Source organism: Mesoplodon mirus (assembly GCF_964341445.2).
Source record: "Mesoplodon mirus genome assembly, chromosome: 18".
Taxonomy (NCBI): domain Eukaryota; kingdom Metazoa; phylum Chordata; class Mammalia; order Artiodactyla; family Ziphiidae; genus Mesoplodon; species Mesoplodon mirus.
Genome location: NC_138994.1, coordinates 39,672,494 through 39,690,248, shown reverse-complemented (window position 1 = coordinate 39,690,248; position 17,755 = coordinate 39,672,494). Strand labels below are relative to the sequence as shown.

Sequence of the window (17,755 nt, the reverse complement as noted above, 5' to 3'; positions counted from 1 at the left end):
CGGACGCCGCGTGGGCCCCGCCCCCAGGAGTCGGCAGGCGAGGGGGCGAGGACGTCGGTGCCGCCAGCTGGGCTGGACCGGGCTGGGGGCGGGGCCCGCGGTCACGACCCCCCCGACCGGGCCCCACGCCCAGCGGCTCAGGAGGCGTCGCCCTTACGCCGCGGCGCCCCTCGGCCCGCCCGGCCTGCTCCCATCCAGCTCGGAGCCGCGGGGACTCGGCGCCCAGGTGAGTGCCCCTCAGCAGCCCCGCCCCCACGCCCTCGTTTACCCTTTACCAGCCGCTCTCCGGGCCCCCCCGCCAGGTCCCTGGGAGGGAAGGGTTCCCTCCCTCTCTAGAGGAGCAGCTAGCTCGGACCCCCCTCCTGCGCCCACGTGACAATGCCCGCGGCAGCTGGGTTCTCCCCTAGCTCTCTTCTGCACCTGCAGAGATTGCAGAAAGTCCTTCTGGCTTGTACCTGATTTGACTTGGGCTTTATCAGCTTGTCACGTGGTTGTTTACCTCTTGCATCTGCTTTCACCACTCAGGGAAAGAATGCGTTATCCAGAAGTGAAGGACTCCACTTTGAAGTTGGGATTGTCTGTCCCCTTCCTGGGACGCCGATGCTGATGCTCCCTCGAAGGTGAGCTTCCCTCCCAGACGCCAGGGTCGTGCTGGCTCGCTGTCTCTTTTGAAACCTTGAAGGAATGTATCCTGTCGTCCTGTTTGATGTGTGTTCTTTGTCCTGACAAGATATAAAACTGTGTTGAAAACCGTGCTTCGCCAGAGCGCTTTCCTCCTTGGTGGAGACTGCACTCCTGGGCTATAGTCCTCAGTTTGGCCAGAAAAAAAAACCTCTTTTAGTCTTATGATAAGTTGTTTATTGATTACTTGGCCTCCACACTCCGCAGTCATTGCCATCTTCTGGAGACAGTGTGTTTGCTTGTTCGCCGTCACCCTGTATTCTTCTGGTTTTTCTTTTCCCTCCCTCACCAAGTCCTCTGGGTTTTTCCTTGCTGGACCTTTCTCCCCTTCCAGGCCTCCTGATGTGTTCAGGTGCCTGCGGGCTCAGTCCTTGGACCTCTTCTCTTTCCACAGTCACAGCCTCATCTAATCCCGTGCGTGGTGGTCAGAGAAGGCTTTAAATCCCATCTGGTCCCACCCTTTCCTCTGAACTCCAACCAGTATGTTCAACTCTATCCCACTCATACTGGGATTCATAATAGGCATCTTAAAGGTAGCTGTACATAGAACTGTTGGTTTCTCTTCATCCACGAGACAAATACAATGCACGCCTCCACCTGTTCCCAGTCTCAGTAAGTGGTACCGTCCTTCATCCCATTTACACAGGCCAAAGTCCTTAGGATCATCCTGACTCTTCTCTTTGGCCCTAGTTTCAAAACATAATAAAAATACCAGTGGTTTACCAGTTGAAGGACAACTGGTCATGTATGTATTTGTCATTTAAAAGAAATAATAGTATGTCATTTTAACAGGATGGTTACAAACTCTCAGAAAGTTTTGGAGACTATTTTTACAACACTGGTCACAGAAAGAGAAATATATCATAGTTGCTGAGGTTGTTTGAATTTTCTCTATTATATTTGTTATGTTCGTGGAAAAAAGTCTATGAAAATTACCTTATCAGAGTAACTCACATTGGAACATAGTTTATTTCTTTATAGAATAAAATACATATTATTAATAAAGAAAATACCAGTGATTGAAGAAAAAAAATACCATAAAAAAATACCAGTGGTTGAATTGAACCACTTTTGCCCTAGTTCAAGCCATAACCATTTTCACCAGCACTTTATGTAGCATCCTACTGGGTTTCCTGCTTCTGCTGTGGACTCGGTGAAGGTTATTTACTGTCATTTCTCAGTCCTCCACTTGCCCTTTTATAATCTGTCCCACAGACACCCAGAGTGTGTGAACTGTTTTCCCGGGTTCTCCTGCCAGCTGGCTTCCAGTGAGTTCTACTAGTAGGAGGCGTGAGCAGGAATCAGAAGGTGGAGGAGGAAAGCAGCTTTCTGCTTCTGGAGTCAGCAGTGTGGCAGTTGCCGGGTGTTTCTGTAGTAGAAGAGGAGCTGGGATGATTCCTTCCTTGGTCAAAGTGGCCCCTTTCTAGGAGATACAGGATGACAGTGACAGCATCTCCAGGTGGCACTGGTGCTGGTGCAGCTCCCCTGGGTTCCTTCCAGCCAGGGGAATTTTCAGCAGCTTCTCATCAGTGGTATCACCCCATGCGTCCCTCTGACCTCTCTTACTCTTCAGATCCCCTCCACCCGCAGTAACTGGAGTGGGTTCTCTTCACGGCTGGATCCTGACTGATACGCTTTGCTGCAGCCATTCCCCACCCAGCTGTCAGTGATCCTTTCACGAGACCCTTGACGCTGTTACTTCCCTGCTCAAAGCTTTCCAGTGGCTTCCTGTGACATGTAGAACAAAATCCAAAATACTCGACTAGCCGTACGTGTCCTGGCCTGCAGCCTCCTCTCCAGCCTCAGTTTGTGTGATTCTCCCACTTAGTGGAGTGCTTGTCTTGCTGTTCGCAGAACGGGAAGCACACCTCCACTTCGGGGCTTTTGCACTCTGCTCTTTCCTCGGCCTGGAGTGCTCAGCTAAGTTAATTCCATCTCTGCTTAAATGTAACCTCCTTAAAGAAGCCTTCACTGACCACCGTGTCTGAAACACCAGGCTCTGCCACTCTGTCCCTTACCCATTTGTTTGTGTCTGTCTCTCGTGTTCAACGTAGTGTCAGTACCAAGCAAAGAATCTGGTCGGTTGTAGGTACTCTGTAAATATTTATTGAACAAAGGAATGGTACAGTCTCAAGTACTCCAGCCTCCGTGCTTGCACTGTCCACGTTTGTGGCTTTCTCAATAGCCACAGTAGTTTGAGAGTTATTTAAAGAGATTCTTGGTGAAGGAAGGAAGGTGGCATAACCATCAAACTCTCCTTCACCTTCTTCCTTGCCGCCTTTTGGCCAAAAACATGAAGTCCACATGGAGATACCATGGTGATCTTTCTGGTGAAGGGGAGGTTGCTGGTGAGCAGGCCTTTTACTTTACCGGGAAAAGCTGTAGCTTCCAGCACATACTGGTGTCTAAGCCAGCTGCATACCCAAGCGTTGCCTGTGCACAGTAGGCCCACGGTCTAAGGTCAGTGCAGGATTCTCCCGCTGTCCCAGAGCAGAGCATTCCCGTGAACCTGTCCCTAAGCCAAAATGGAGTAAAGCCAAGTAGCAGTTACAAACGCTGTATGCTATTTTCACTCTTCACCTCCTTCTCTCCTAAAAGTGAAAATCCTCTTTGGATTTCTTTCCATTAGCAAACACAGGTACTAATGTAGGTCTTCAGTAAAAGCACAGTGGTGTAAAGCAGACTTTCAGAAAGTGGGGAAACCTGTTTCTGGAACCATGTGGCGATGTTTAAATTCGCTCACAGTTCATTGAGTGACCGTTTTAAACTCTGAGCTAATAAATGTTATGTAAGGGACTAGGTCAACTGACAGGACTCATGCCACAATTTTTTAAAATGTAAATAATGAACAGAATTCCAACATGAAAATAGGCAATCTAAGGCATCCTGTCAAAATATCAGCTAAGGCAAGTTAGCCTCTGAGCAGCAAAGGGCTGCTTCTCCTGCTGAGGATTAGACAGGAGGATCTTAAGAAGAATCTGTCGTGATTCTAATGGCAACAAAACCAGGAGTTTGACTCTTTGCCAACTCTTGAACATTTTTTTTTATTAACTGGAGAAATCAATTGATGGCATTTTGGGGGCATATTTTAAAACCACATCCAAATTCTTTTTTTGTGTGTGTAATTTTTAAAATTGAAGTAGAGTTGATTTACAGTGTTGTGTTAATTTTTGTTGTACAGCAAAGTGATTGTTATACATATATAATACTTTTTTTTTTAAAGGAATTTTGCCTTTTAAAAAATTTTATTTATTTATTTATTTATGGCTGTGTTGGCTCTTCGTTTCTGTGCGAGGGCTTTCTCTGGTTGCGGCAAGTGGGGACCACTCCTCATCGCCTTGCACGGGCCTCTCACTATCGCGGCCTCTCCCGTTGCGGAGCACAGGCTCCAGACGTGCAGACTCAGTAGCTGTGGCTCATGGGCCCAGTTGCTCTGTGGCATGTGGGATCTTTCCAGACCAGGGCTCGAACCCGTGTCCCCTGCATTGGCAGGCAGATTCTCAACCACTGCACCACCAGGGAGGCCTTTTTTTTTTTTTTTCCCCTGCACGGCTTGTGGGATCCTAGTTCCCCAACCAGGGATTGAACCTGGGCCCTCAGCAGTGAAGGCACAGAGTCCTAACCACTGGACTGCCAGGGAATTCTCTATATACATTCTTTTTTTAAAAAAATTCTTTTCCATTATGGTTTATCATAGAATACTGAATATAGTTCCCTGTGCTACACAGTAAGACCTTGTTGTTTATCCATCCTATATATAATAGTTTGCATCTGCTAATCCCAACCTCCCACTCCATCCCTCCCCCAGCCCACTCCCCTTTGGCAACCACCAGTGTATTCTCTATGTCTGTGAGTCTGTTTCTGTTTCATAGATAAGTTCATTTGTGTCATATTTTAGATTCCACATATAAGTGATATCATATAATATTGTCTTTCTCTCTAACTTACTTCACTTAATATGATAACCTCTAGTTGCACCCATGTTGCTGCAAATGGCATTATTTCATTCTTTCTTATGGCTGAGTAGTATTCCATTGTGTATATATATACCACATCTTCTTTATCCATTCATCTGCTGATGGACATTTACATTGTTTCTGTGTCTTAGCTATTGTGAACAGTGCTGCTGTGAACATAGCCGTGCATGTATCTTTCTGAATTAGAGTTTTGTCTGGGTATATGTCCAGGAGTGGGATTGCTGGACCATATGGTAGTATATTTTCTGAGGAACCTCCATACCGTTCTCCATAGTAGCTGCACCAGTTTACATTCCCACCAACAGTGTAGGAGGGTTCCCTTTTCTCAACACCCTCTCCAGCATTTGTTATTTGTAGACTTTTTAATGATGGCCATTCTGACCGGTGTGAGGTGATACCTAATTGTAGATTTGATTTGCATTTCTCTTTTTAAAAAATTTTTATTTTATTTATTTATTTGCACCAGGTCTTAGTTGCGGCATGCTTGTGGGATCTAGTTCCCTGACCAGGGATCGAACTCAGGCCCCCTGCATTGGGAGCTCAAAGCCTTAAGCCCTGTGCCACCAGGGAAGTCCCACATTTCTCTGTTACTCATCGGTGTTGAGCATCTTTTCATGTACCTATTGGCCATTTGTATTTCTTCTTTGGAGAAATGTCTGTTTAGGTCTTCTGCCCATTTTTCGACTGGGTTGTTTGTTTGTTGTTGAGTATTATGAGCTGTTTGTATATTTTGGAAATTAAGCCCTGTCGGTCGCATTGTTGGCAGATATTATCTCCCATTCCGTAGGTAGTCTTTTTGTTTTCTTTTATGGTTTCCTTTGCTGTGCAAAAGCTTGTAAGTTTAATTCAGTCCCATTTGTTTATTTTTGTTTTTATTTCTGTTACCTTGGGAGATGCACCTAAGGAAACCCACGTCCAGATTCTTCAGCAGAACAAGGTGGTGTGTTTATGAAACCGAAGAGTGGACTGGGGATTCTTTCACCCCCAAGTTGAAATGCTCCCCTTCCAGCTTTTGATTAAGATGTGCCCATGGATTTAAGTATCTCTGGGCGAGTGAGATTACCACTGCAGGTACAGGATTGTGGGGTGAGTGCCTACAAGCTATTTCTTTGGGGAAATATAGTACGCCTGGCCACCATACTTTTCCTAGTCCATTACCCCTTTTTTGTCCTTAAAGTTTCTTCATTGTGGGTGGTCCACTCTGTGACCCCTCCCCGGTGCGGGTGACCCAAGCCTGACCATTCAGCCCTCCCAGAACTTTGCTTAGAACTATCATGACAGAGACATGCTTTCCCCATGCGCTCACCAGCTATGCAGATGGTAGAATCCTAGAGCCACCTGTAGCTAATTTGTTGGCACCCCAGGGGAAATGACTCACTGAGAATAAAGCTGATACAAAGGCAGAGCTCAGAGACAAGTCCTGATAAGATCGTTTGTGTTCAGTTAAGGCTCGAAGCTAAAAGCACCTCTGTGAAGGACATCTTCACAGTTCCTGTCATAAACCAGTCAATTTCCAAATGTCAGGGACCCAGTGTTTGAATTGAATTTTTTTGCCACTTGCTACCAAGAGACCTGAACATGATAGAGAGATGTGCCACATTGCACTTAATTCTGTTATCCAGGTCCTCAGACTAATCCACGATGGGGTAATAGGAGGTACAAGATGTTAACATTTTTAAAAATATGTATGCAGTCAATATATTCCTTGCAGTGTGGCATAAGTTATGAGCAAATCATCCAGTTTTCTAGGAGACCAGATTAGGGCCAGAAGGAAGGAAGGAGTCCTGGGCATACACTCAGCAACCTTCATCCCCTGAGACTCAGAGAATTAAGGTGTTTATTTCCCACTTGCCTTTAGGAAAGCTCTCCCTGCTGACTGCTGAACAGATCACACGTTTGAACCTTGCATGTAGTCTAGCATATTTTGGGGGGGTAATAAAACACTACATTTTTATTGGATATATAAATACAAAACAGTGCATGAATTATAAATGTGTACACTGAATTATGGCAAAGGTAACCCACCTGTATATCTACCACCCAGAAGTTTACCAGCATCCCCCTTATACCCCTATATCTAGTCACTGCTAGAGAATTTCCACGTGGAAGCAGATACATGCATAACTTCAGTAGTCAAATAACTTTCCATTGTGCTTGTACCAATTCACAGTCCCCGTGTGTGTGTGGTGGTGCGTGTGTAGTGTTTTGTGTGTGTGTGTGTGTGAGTGTGTATGTGTGTTATATGTGTGTGGGGGGGTGCATGTGTAGAGTGTGTGTGGTGTGTGTGTGTGAGACAGTCTACTAGCTCTACAGCCTCTCCAGCACTTGATGATGTCAGTTTTAAAAAAATGAACCATTCTGGTAACTGTGTAGTGGTTTCTCAGTGTGATTTGACTTTTTTTAAAATTTTATTTATTTATTTTTGGCTGTGTTGGGTCTTCGTTGCTGTGCCTGGGCTTTCTCTAGTTGCGGCGAGCGGGGACTACTCTTCGTTGCAGTGTGTGGGCTTCTCATTGCAGTGGCTTCTCTTGTTGTGGAGCACGAGCTCTACGCGCGTGGGCTTCAGTAGTTGTAGCACGCGGGCTCAGTGGTTGTGGCGCACAGGCTCAGTAATTGTGGTGCACGGGCTTAGTTGCTCTGTGGCATGTGGGATCTTCCCGGACCAGGGCTCAAACCCGTGACCCCTGCATTGGCAGGCAGATCCTTAACCACTGCGCCACCAGGGAAGCCCTCTCAGTGTGATTTTTAACTTGCATTTCCCTGATGACTAATGATGCTGTGCACCTTTTCATATGTTTATGACTATTTGCATATATTTCCATGGCAAGAAAAAACAGATTTTACGCAAGATGTTAAGGCGGTAAACCTGAATTAGAGCCTCAGGCTGCCTTGGGTACCTGCCCTAAACCACCATGCTCTTCTTCAGCAAATACTTGCCCGCTAGAGCTCTTTGTGTCCACAGATCAGTATTAGCCAGAAAAGAACAAACCCAGTGCCCATGCATAGACACTACACAGATGTGTACACACATACACCTCTAAGGAAGAGGAGATAAAACCTTATATGAAATAATGAACATCCAGATGGATAATTCTCACAATTTCTTGAGAGACCAAAACATAATCTTTGAAGGAAAAGAAAAAGCCCAAAGAAATGCTTTAAAAGATTAAAGACTAGATGAGAAAACAATAAGGAGAGGACAAACAAGTAATTAAAACTTAGGAAAGAAATGGAAAGGAAAAAGAACACTTGAACAGAAATGAAGACCACTTTAGAAACAACCAAAGGTAGAATAAAGCAGAGATACGAAAGGGGAAGTTTGACAAAATCACGTAAAATGAACTGGAGACAAATATTGCGTGATTCCACTTATGCAAGGTACCCAGCCACATGCATAGAGACAGAAACAGAATGGTGGTTACTAACGTCTGGAGGGCAGTGGGCTCATGGGTGCACAGTTCCCATTTGGGATGATGATAAATTTCTGTCCATAGTGGTGAATAGTGGTGAATGCGTGTAAGGCCACCGAATTATACCTTTTAAAATGCTTAAAAGGGTAAATTTATGTTACGTACATTTTACCACGTTAAAAAAAAATGAAATGGGAGAGAAAAATATGTAAAAGTGATTCACAAAAGACGAAAGATTGTCCAGCATGATGAGGGCCATACGTGAAGAACTGATGGCTAACATAGCACTCAGTGCTGAGACAGAATGTTTCCCCCCGGGTCCGAGAATAAGACAAGGATGTCTGCTTTTGCTCTTTCTATTGGAAGTTGGAGACAGAGTAGTTAGGGAAGAAAAAGAATTAAAAAGGGTCCAAATCGGAAAGGAAGAAATAAAATTTTCTTTATTATTATCTCGGTCCAAGACCTGGAGGCCATCTGTGTTTTCATAAAATAGGTGCTTTCCTGGCAGTCTCAGCTTCTATGTTCAAATATCTTATGAACATTTGAGAAATGCTAGCTTCTGCTCAGGCATGCTTTTGTCATTTCCCTTGTAAAGAGTATCCTCGACATTGTATCCTTTTGTTGCCATTGGATGCCTTCTCTTTCATTGCATAATCTAAAAGTTGGTTGTATGTAGAGAGCTGTTAATGATTGTGAATTTTCTATCTTGTTACAATTCCGAATTCCTCTTGCTGTTTGCAGTACTTTTCAGATGATTCTTATGGATTTTTCAAGGATACAATCATATCGTCTACAAATAATCTTATAATTTTATATTCTCCATTCCAGATGTTATTCCACTGATTTCTTTTTCCTGCCTAAACACCTGTAGTAGAACAATAAATTGTCATGGTATTAGTGGAAATGCTTGTCTTGTTTAGGACCTCAGAGATAGTGCTTCTGATGTTTCTCTACCAAATAGCATGTTGGATTTGGGGCTGACATACACAGTGTTGACGCCAATAATCAATAAACAATCTGTATTAAGGAACAGAAGAGAGTTTTATTTGAGGCAAGGTGAGGACTATAGACTGGGAGACACAGATTCAAGAAGCTGTTCTTGTTTTCTGCCAGACTACAAAACGGGGGAGGCTTATAAAGGCAAAAACCACAAAGCTGCGTAAGCTGTTTTTCAGGAGTTAGTATTGGAGCTGGCGAGAAGTAAGGGTGCTTGTTAAGCAAGGATTGGCTGGGGTTGAAATGGTTGCATAGTTACAAGGGGGGACCTTGATATCATAAGGTTGCAGCTGCTGGCAGAGATTATTTTGACAACGGCTGTTGGTGTCCTTGAGTCTGATACAGTGCAGAAAATTCAAGTTCTCGATGACGCAGGAATGTGTCTGAAACCACATCCACAAAGGCCACCCAGCTCCATGCCTGAACCACAGTTACTCCGTCTCGATTTTTAAATGGTCTTAAATATGTCATCAAAGCATACACAAAGACACACATAAATAAGTTTATGTGTGCATCTTTTTAAAAACAATGTTCAGGAGGTATCCATGGAGTCTGCTTTATTGAATGTTTCCAGCAAGGATGGTTGAGGATTTTGTCAAATGGCCTTTTAGTGCCTATAGAGATGATTCTATCATTGTTCTCCTTAGAACGATTATGATGATAAGTGATACCACTTGGTTTCCTCATATAGAACAGTCCTGATTGTTGTGTGCTACTCTTCCAGCGAGCTGCTGGAGTCTGCTAATATTTTATTCAAGAATTTTGCAATGATAGTTATGAGGAAGATTGGTCTGTAGCTTTATCTTGTATGTAATCTTTCTAAGGGTTGATATTAATAGCATTAATGTTACATTCATAACATAAAGAGAATTGAAATTATTTCCTGTTTGGATGCCCTGAAACAATCTACATAGTATAGGAATGATCTGTATTATGAAGGTTTGGCTAAATTCTATGAAACTGTCATGCTGGGTGTTTTGGAGGACTTTGTTACAGCTTTTACAACTTCTTCCCTGAAATCAGTTTGTTTAGACTTTATATCTTTTGCGGGGGGTCAACTTTGGCAAATTATACATAGTTTGAGAAATCTATCCATTTTATCAAGATTCTAAATGTATAGAATTGTGCAAAACAATCGGTCATGTGCTTTTTTGGTAAGTTGTTGTATGTGTGTTCTGCATCTATATCCACATCTGCAATTTCTGTGGACTTCCTTAGTAACGATGAGTTGTGTTTTCTGCAGAAACTAGTCTGATTCGAGGACTGACTGAATGCTGTAGTATGTATTCAAGTAGCTCCTTTTGTTCTGTGTCAACCAGTACATTTTTACAGTGTAAACAATTTTGAATCTGTCCCCACTGCTCTGTGAAATTTTAATCCTGCAGCTGTCCTGAGAGCCTTCTGTGTCCACACAAACAGAGGTGCTTAGTTTCTTATCCTGACTTTTTGGAAATGTTGTCATGTGATGGCTTAATGAGTAACTGTCCTCAATGTCATGTCTCTTTTGATGACCGGTTCAGGCTGGGAGCCTGTGGGGTATTTGATCAGTGTCAAGCAGGATTTCGTCCTTCTCTGTTTGGGACACAGAACTGCCAAGTATTTATTACGGTCTCATCCCTACCAAGCACCGTCGTCAACACCAGGGAAATACCATTTAACCAAATAGCCAGAGCCTCTGCCTTATGAGCTGCTGGGGTTTCACAATTCAGCTTTACTTTAAAAAAGCAAAAAACATAAAAACCTCTACTCTATGAGACACTAAGCTCTTTAGAATAAGAACACGTCAGATTTTGGTCTTTGTCCATAAAAGTGCTTCTCGCTATTGGACTTATTTAGCAGGTACTCAGATTTGTTAAATAACACTTTTAAACTATTAATTATACATTAACAACATGGAAATCTTGTGAAAATACATAAATATAATGATGAAAATTAAAATTACCTCTAGTTCACTCCTCAAATATAAAATCTGAGGTATTTCAATGTATTTTATTCCAGCCTTTTAAAATTATTTTTCTCCCAGTATTTTTTCTGTTATTCACAAAAGTGGGGTTATTCTGAATATGTAATTTCCCCTGGTCCCATGTTAAAGACATGGTTTTTAGTAATTCTCTAGTATTTCCTTGTATCGTTTATTTAATGCTTCCCTAATAGTGGACATTTAAATTGCTCCCCTTTTATTATTATTATTTTTTTTGCGGTACACGGGCGGGCCTCTCACTGCTGTGGCCTCTCCCGTTGCAGAGCACAGGCTCTGGACGCACAGGCTCAGCGGCCATGGCTCACGGGCCCAGCCGCTCCGCAGCATGTGGGATCTTCCCGGACCAGGGCACGAACCCGGGTCCCCTGCATCGACAGGCGGACGGACTCTCAACCACTGCGCCACCAGGGAAGCCCCCCTTTTATTTTTTAATTGAAGTATTGCTGATTTACAATGTTGTGTTAATTTCTGCTGTAGAGCAAAGTGACTCAGTTGTATACATATATGTACATTTTTTGTATGTTCTTTTCCATTATGGTTTATTCTAGGATATTGAATATAGTTCCCTGTGCTATACAGTAGGACCTTGTTGTTTATCCATTCTATGTGTAATACTTTGCATCTACTAACCCCAAACTCCCAATCCATCCCTCCCCCACCCCCACCCCCACCTTGGCAACCACAAGTCTGTTCTGTGTCTATGAGTCTGTTTCTATTTCGTAGATGAGTTCATTTGTGTCATATTTTAGATTCCACGTATAAGTGATATAGTATTTGTCTTTCTCTTTCTGACTGACTTCACTTAGTATGATAATCTCTAGGTCCACCCATGTTGCTGCAAATGGCATTATTTCATTCTTTCTTATGGCTGAGTAGTATTCCATTGTGTATATGTACCACATCTTTATCCGTTCCTCTGTTGATGGACATTTAGGTTGTTTCCATGTCTTGGCTGTTGTGAAGAGTACGGCTATGAACATTGGAGTGCACGTATCTTTTTGAATTATAGTTTTGTCTGGGTATATGCCCAGGAATGGGATTGCTGGATCACGTAGCAACTCTAGTTTTAGTTTTTTGAGGAATCTCCTTACTGTTTTCCATAGTAGCTGCACCAACTTGCATTCCCACAAACAGCGTAGGAGGGTTCCCTTTTCTCCACCCCCTCTCCAGCATTTGTTATTTGTAGATGTTTGAATGATGGCCATTCTGACCGGTGTGAGGTGGCACCTCACTGTAGTTTTGATTTGCGTATCTCTAATGATTAGCCATGTTGTAAGTTGCTCCTCTTTTAAATAACATTGTCACGAGCATCCCAGGTCTATGAATATTAATGACATTCCTGAGTCTCTCCTGAGGTTGGATTCCTAGGAATGGAATCAGTCCATCAAAGGGTATAAACTGTCCATCCATCTGCTTCTCAACTCGTGAAATGGCCAGGAGTCCACGGGAGGCCCAGCCTCAGTGACCCCTTGCCAATGTGGGGCCCCAGACATGTGAACAGGTTAGCAGACTAATTCCCAGTTTATACTGGGTTCCAGCTCAAGCCTAGACAGCTGGCTTTGTAGTGCAGTTATTCATATGTGAATGGGTATTTTATATCCACTTTGTTATGCAATGATATTTAAGTGATTTAAATAGTTTCTTCTCATGAGGAGATAGGCATTGTTTATAATGTTTCTCAGTCATCTCTTGTACACAGCAATTGGGGAGATGGTTCTCAAAGTGGGCTTCTAGAAACATCAGGCCTCACAGGTACATGCACACACCCATCTAAAGCCTTCCAGTGGGTTCCCACTAGAGTTGGAATCAAACCTGGTCAGTGGTAAGCTTGAGTCTGATCCTGGTCCATAATTATCTAAAATTTTAGGGTAAGCTGCAGTTTACGCTGTGGATACAGTAGTTACGGGAGAATGTTAGTGATGCCAGGAGGGGGACTGCAGAAAATCTGAATGGATACTTGTTTCCCACCCACAGGTCTCTGGTCCGGACTGACGGTCTGTGTCTTCTTTCAAACCCTCTTCTACTTGGTGTACATCTGGAGGATAAACTGGAACGAACAGAGTGGCAGAGCAGGTAAGAGAGGGTGGGTCCTCTTAGAGATGGAGCCTGTTGATCCCAGGGCATTTAAGGAATCTTTCAGGGTGAAAATGGTAAGAAATCCATTGGCAGCATGACACACTTTGATTAGTGAAATGCATCCAACGTGAGAGTTGGGGGCAAAAGGAAATCCTGTGTAAGCACATTTCCTCTTAATGTGGAGTTAATTTAATATCTACTAAGCAGGGCTCAGCCAGAAAAAAAAGAGAATTAGCTTAGAAACTATTCTGCTGTTTTGGTGTGCTAGTCTTAGAAAAGCAGTAGTGTTTCCTGTTTTTCCTGATCCGTTGTCTAGTTTTAGGCGTCTTAAAAAGCATCTTTTGGTCCATGGTTTCCTAAGAAATGCAAAATGCTAAGTGCCTGTGATCAGGAAAGTTCTTGGGGGCAGAACCTGTCCTGCGGCCTGAGGACTGGGATCCTGACCCTCTGGGCATCTCTGTGTTGAAGTGTGAGCCCTGCTGACTGTGTCAGGGTTTGAGAGGAGATGGGTGGGAGGTCGGCCGAGCGGAGGTGTCCTGGACAAAGAGCCGTGAGGAGGAGCTGAGGTGTGCAAACCGCCACTGTCTGCGTCTTGACCACCCTCGAGTTTCGCAGCCCTTCTGCCTTTCCTTACGGTGACGTATCATGTCCTCCCTCCCTTCAGTGCGATTGCTGGAGTCAATGAAGTGTACAGGACGTTAAGTTGGACCATCAACTACCCCTTAGGCGATTGCACCATTTATCTTTAGACTTTGTTCCTTTTATCGGGATTTAGGCGCAGTAAAGGCCACAGTGCAAAAAATATGTTTGCAACTATGGCAACAAGTAATTTTCCATTGTGGAATAGCATTGGCTGTTGCTGTACTTTTAATATAAATTTTAATAAGAGTTTTCAAATACCATAACTAAAACAGAAGAATTGTCACCAGGCTACAGACTGGAAATGATAATTTTTTACCGTTTATGAAGCGTGTTAACTAACCTTGTCATGGTTTTCTGTCAATTGTGTATGGATAAATATTACTGATGTTTTCTAAGTTATTTGGAAGATCTGCAGTATCTTATTGGAGATGAAAAAAGGAGCCCAATTTTATGTAAACATTTCTCCCGGATGTTAACTCCGTCATGGGTTTTCAATGTATTAATCTGATTATCCCTTTTGTAGGTTTCTTACTCTTTCTCATATGGAATATTTCTTCTTCCATGGAAGCAGGTCACTTTCCTATAAAATATTAATTGCTGATGTAGTTTTGTTTGTATTTCCCTCTCAATGGATTTAATCCTGTCAATGAGTTTATAGTAAGGGCCTTTTCAAGCTCTACCACTGGTAATGTCGTATCAGCTTTTTCTTTTTCTCAATTTTTATTGTGGTAAAATACAACATAAAATTGACTATCTTAACCATTTTTAGTGTACAGTTCAGTGTACTAAATATGCTCATAATGTTGTACCATCGTCCCACCGTCCATCCCCATAATGTTTTCATCTTGTAAATCTGAAACTCTGTGCCCACCAAACAACAGCTGTCCATTTCCCCTCCTCCCAAGCCCTGGAGATCACAATTCTACTTTGTCTCCTTATGAGTTTTACTGTTCCAAGTACCTCATATAAGTGGAGTCATATAGTATTTGTGTTTTTGTGACATTATTTTACTTAGCATAATATCCTCAAGGTTCATCCATGTTGTAGCATATGCCAGAACTTCTTTCCTTTTTAAGGCTGAATAATATTCTATCATATGTATGTACCACATCTTGCTTATCTGTTCATCTGTTGATAGAAACTTGGGTTGCTTTCACATTTTAGCTGTTGTGAATAATGCTGCTGTGAACATGAGTGTACTACAGAGATCTGAGTCTGTGCTTCCAGTTCTTTTCACTCTATGCCCAGAAGTGGAATTGGTGGGTCATCTGGTAATCTATTTAAAATTTTTTTTTTCTTTCTTTTGCGGTACACGGGCCTCTCACTGTTGTGGCCTCTCCCATTGCGGAGCACAGGCTCTGGACGCACAGGCTCAGCGGCCATGGCTCATGGGCCTAGCTGCTCCGCGGCATGTGGGATCTTCCCGGACTGGGGCACGAACTTGTGTCCCCTGCATCGGCAGGCGGACTCTCAATCACTGCGCCACCAGGGAAGCCCTATTTTTAAATTTTTGAGGAACCACTGTACTGTTTCCTATAGTGGGTGCACCATTTTACATTCCAACCAACATTGCACAGGAGACCAATTTTCCACATCCTCGTCAACACTTGTTATTTTCTTGGTTTTGTCCTGTTTTGTTTTAATAATAGCCATGCTCATTAATGGGCGTGTGGTAGTATCTCAGTGTAGTTTTGATCTGTATTTCCTTAATGATCTGTTATGTTTAGCATATTTTCATGTACTTCTTGGCCATTTAAATGTATTCCTTGGAGACATATCTAATCAAGTTTTTTTTAAATTAATTAATTTATTTTTATTTTTGGCTGTGTTGGGTCTTCATTGCTGTGCATGGGCTTTCTCTAGTTGTGGTGCAGGGGGGCTACTCTTTGTTGCAGTGCACGGACTTCTCATTCTCGTGGCTTCTCTTGTTGCAGAGCACAGGCTCTAAGCGCATGGGCTTCAGTAGTTGTGGCATGCGGGGTCAGTAGTTGTGGCTCGCGGGCTCTAGAGCACAGGCTCAGTAGTTGTGGTGCATGGGCTTAGTTGCTCTGTGGCATGTGGGATCTTCCCGGGCCAGGGCTCAAACCCATGTCCCCCGCATTGGCAGGAGGATTCTTAACCACTGTGCCACCAGGGAAGCCCTCTATTCAAGTTTTTTTGCACATTTTTTAATCAGGTTGGTTTTGTGGTTGTTGAATTTTTGGAGTTCTTTATATATTCTGGACATTAGTACCTTATCAGATAAATGATTTATAAATATTTTCTCCCATTCTGTGGGTTGCGTTTTACTCTTTGATATTGTCTTTTAAATTTTTTTATATTTATTTATTTATTTTATTTATTTATTTTTGGCTGCGTTGGGTCTTCGTTGCTGCACACAGGCTTTCTCTAGTTGTGCCGAGCGGGGGCTACTCTTCATTGCAGTGTGCGGGCTTCTCATTGTGGTGGCTTCTCTTGTTGTGGAGCACGGGCTCTAGGCACGTGGGCTTCAGTGGTTGTGGCACATGGGCTCAGTAGTTGTGGCGCACAGGGTTAGTTGCTCGGCGGCATGTGGGATCTTCCCTGACCAGGATCTGAACATGTGTCCCCTGCACTGGCAGGCGGATTCTTAACCACTGTGCCACCAGGGAAGCCCTGATATTGTCTTTTGATAAACAAGTTTTTAATTTTCATGGTCTAATTTGTCTGTTCTTCTTTTATCGTGTGTACCCTTGGTGTCATATCCAAGCAATCATTCCCAAATCCAGTGCTGTGGCGATTTTGCCTTATGTTTTCTTCTGAGAGTTTTATAGTTTTAGGTCTTACATTTAAGCTTAATCCACTTGAGTTAGTTTTTTTGTTTTTGTGCTTTTTTTTTAACATTTATTTATTTATTTGGTTGCACTGGGTCTTAGTTGCGGCAAGCGGGCTCCTTATTTGCAGCTCACAGGCTCCTTAGTTGCAGCAGGTGGGCTTCTTAGTTGCAGCTCCAGGGCTCCTTAGTTGTGGCATGCACACTCTTAGTTGCAGCATGCATGTGGGATCTAGTTTCCTGACCAGGGATCGAACCCAGGCCCCCAGCATTGGGAGCACAGAGTCTTAGCCACTGCACCACCAGGGGAGTCCCTGAGTTAATTTTTGTTTGTGGCGTTAGGTAAGGATCCGACTTCATTCTTTTGCATGTGGATATCCAGTTTTCCCAGAAACATTTGTTAAAAAGACTGTCCTGGGCTTCCCTGGTGGCGCAGTGGTTGAGAGTCCGCCTGCTGATGCAGGGGATGCAGGTTCGTGCCCCAGTCCAGGAGGATCCTGCGTGCCACGGAGCGGCTGGGCCTGTGAGCCACGGCCACTGGGCCTGTATGTCCGGAGCCTGTGCTTCACAGTGGGAGAGGCCACAGCAGTGAGAGGCCCGTGTACCGCAAAAAAAAAAAAAGACCTTTCCCCACTGAATGGTCTTAGCATCTTTATCAAAAATCATTTGACCATATATGCAAGGGTTTATTTATTCAAGGGCCCTCTGTTCTCTTCCATTGGTCTATATGTCTGTCTTTATGCCAGTACCACACCATTTTGATTACTGTAGCTTTGCAGTAAGTTTTAAGCCCAGAAAGTGTGGTTCTCCAGCTTTTTTCTTCTTTTTCAAGATTTTTTTTGGCTATTCCAGGTCCCTTGAGATTCCATGTGAATTGTAAGATGGATTTTTCTATTTCTGCAAATAATGTCATTAAGATTTTTATAGGGATTGGCATTGAATCTGTGGACTGTTTTAGGTAGTATTGCCATCTTAACAATGAAAAGGCATCCAGTCCTTGAATATGAGGTGTAATTCCATTTATTTATGTCTTCTTTAATTTCTTTCTGCAGTATTTTGAAATTTCCATTGTACTAGTTTTTTACCTCCTTGGTTAAGTTAATTTTTAAGTTATTTTATTCCTTTTGATGCTATTGTAAATGGGATTGTTTCATAGTTTCCTTTTCAGATTGTTCATTGTTAGTGTATAGAACAGAAATAC

At 43.2% G+C, this 17,755-nt stretch overlaps 1 long non-coding RNA gene across 1 annotated transcript; it reads left to right on the top strand.

Moving 5' to 3' along the window:
* Nucleotides 1-45: 45 nt before the first annotated feature.
* On the top strand, nt 46-13,396 carry LOC309793012. The gene is made up of 3 exons (XR_014291850.1): nt 46-226; nt 526-620; nt 13,020-13,396. It is a non-coding gene; the product is annotated as an uncharacterized lncRNA (long non-coding RNA).
* Nucleotides 13,397-17,755: the final 4,359 nt, after the last annotated feature.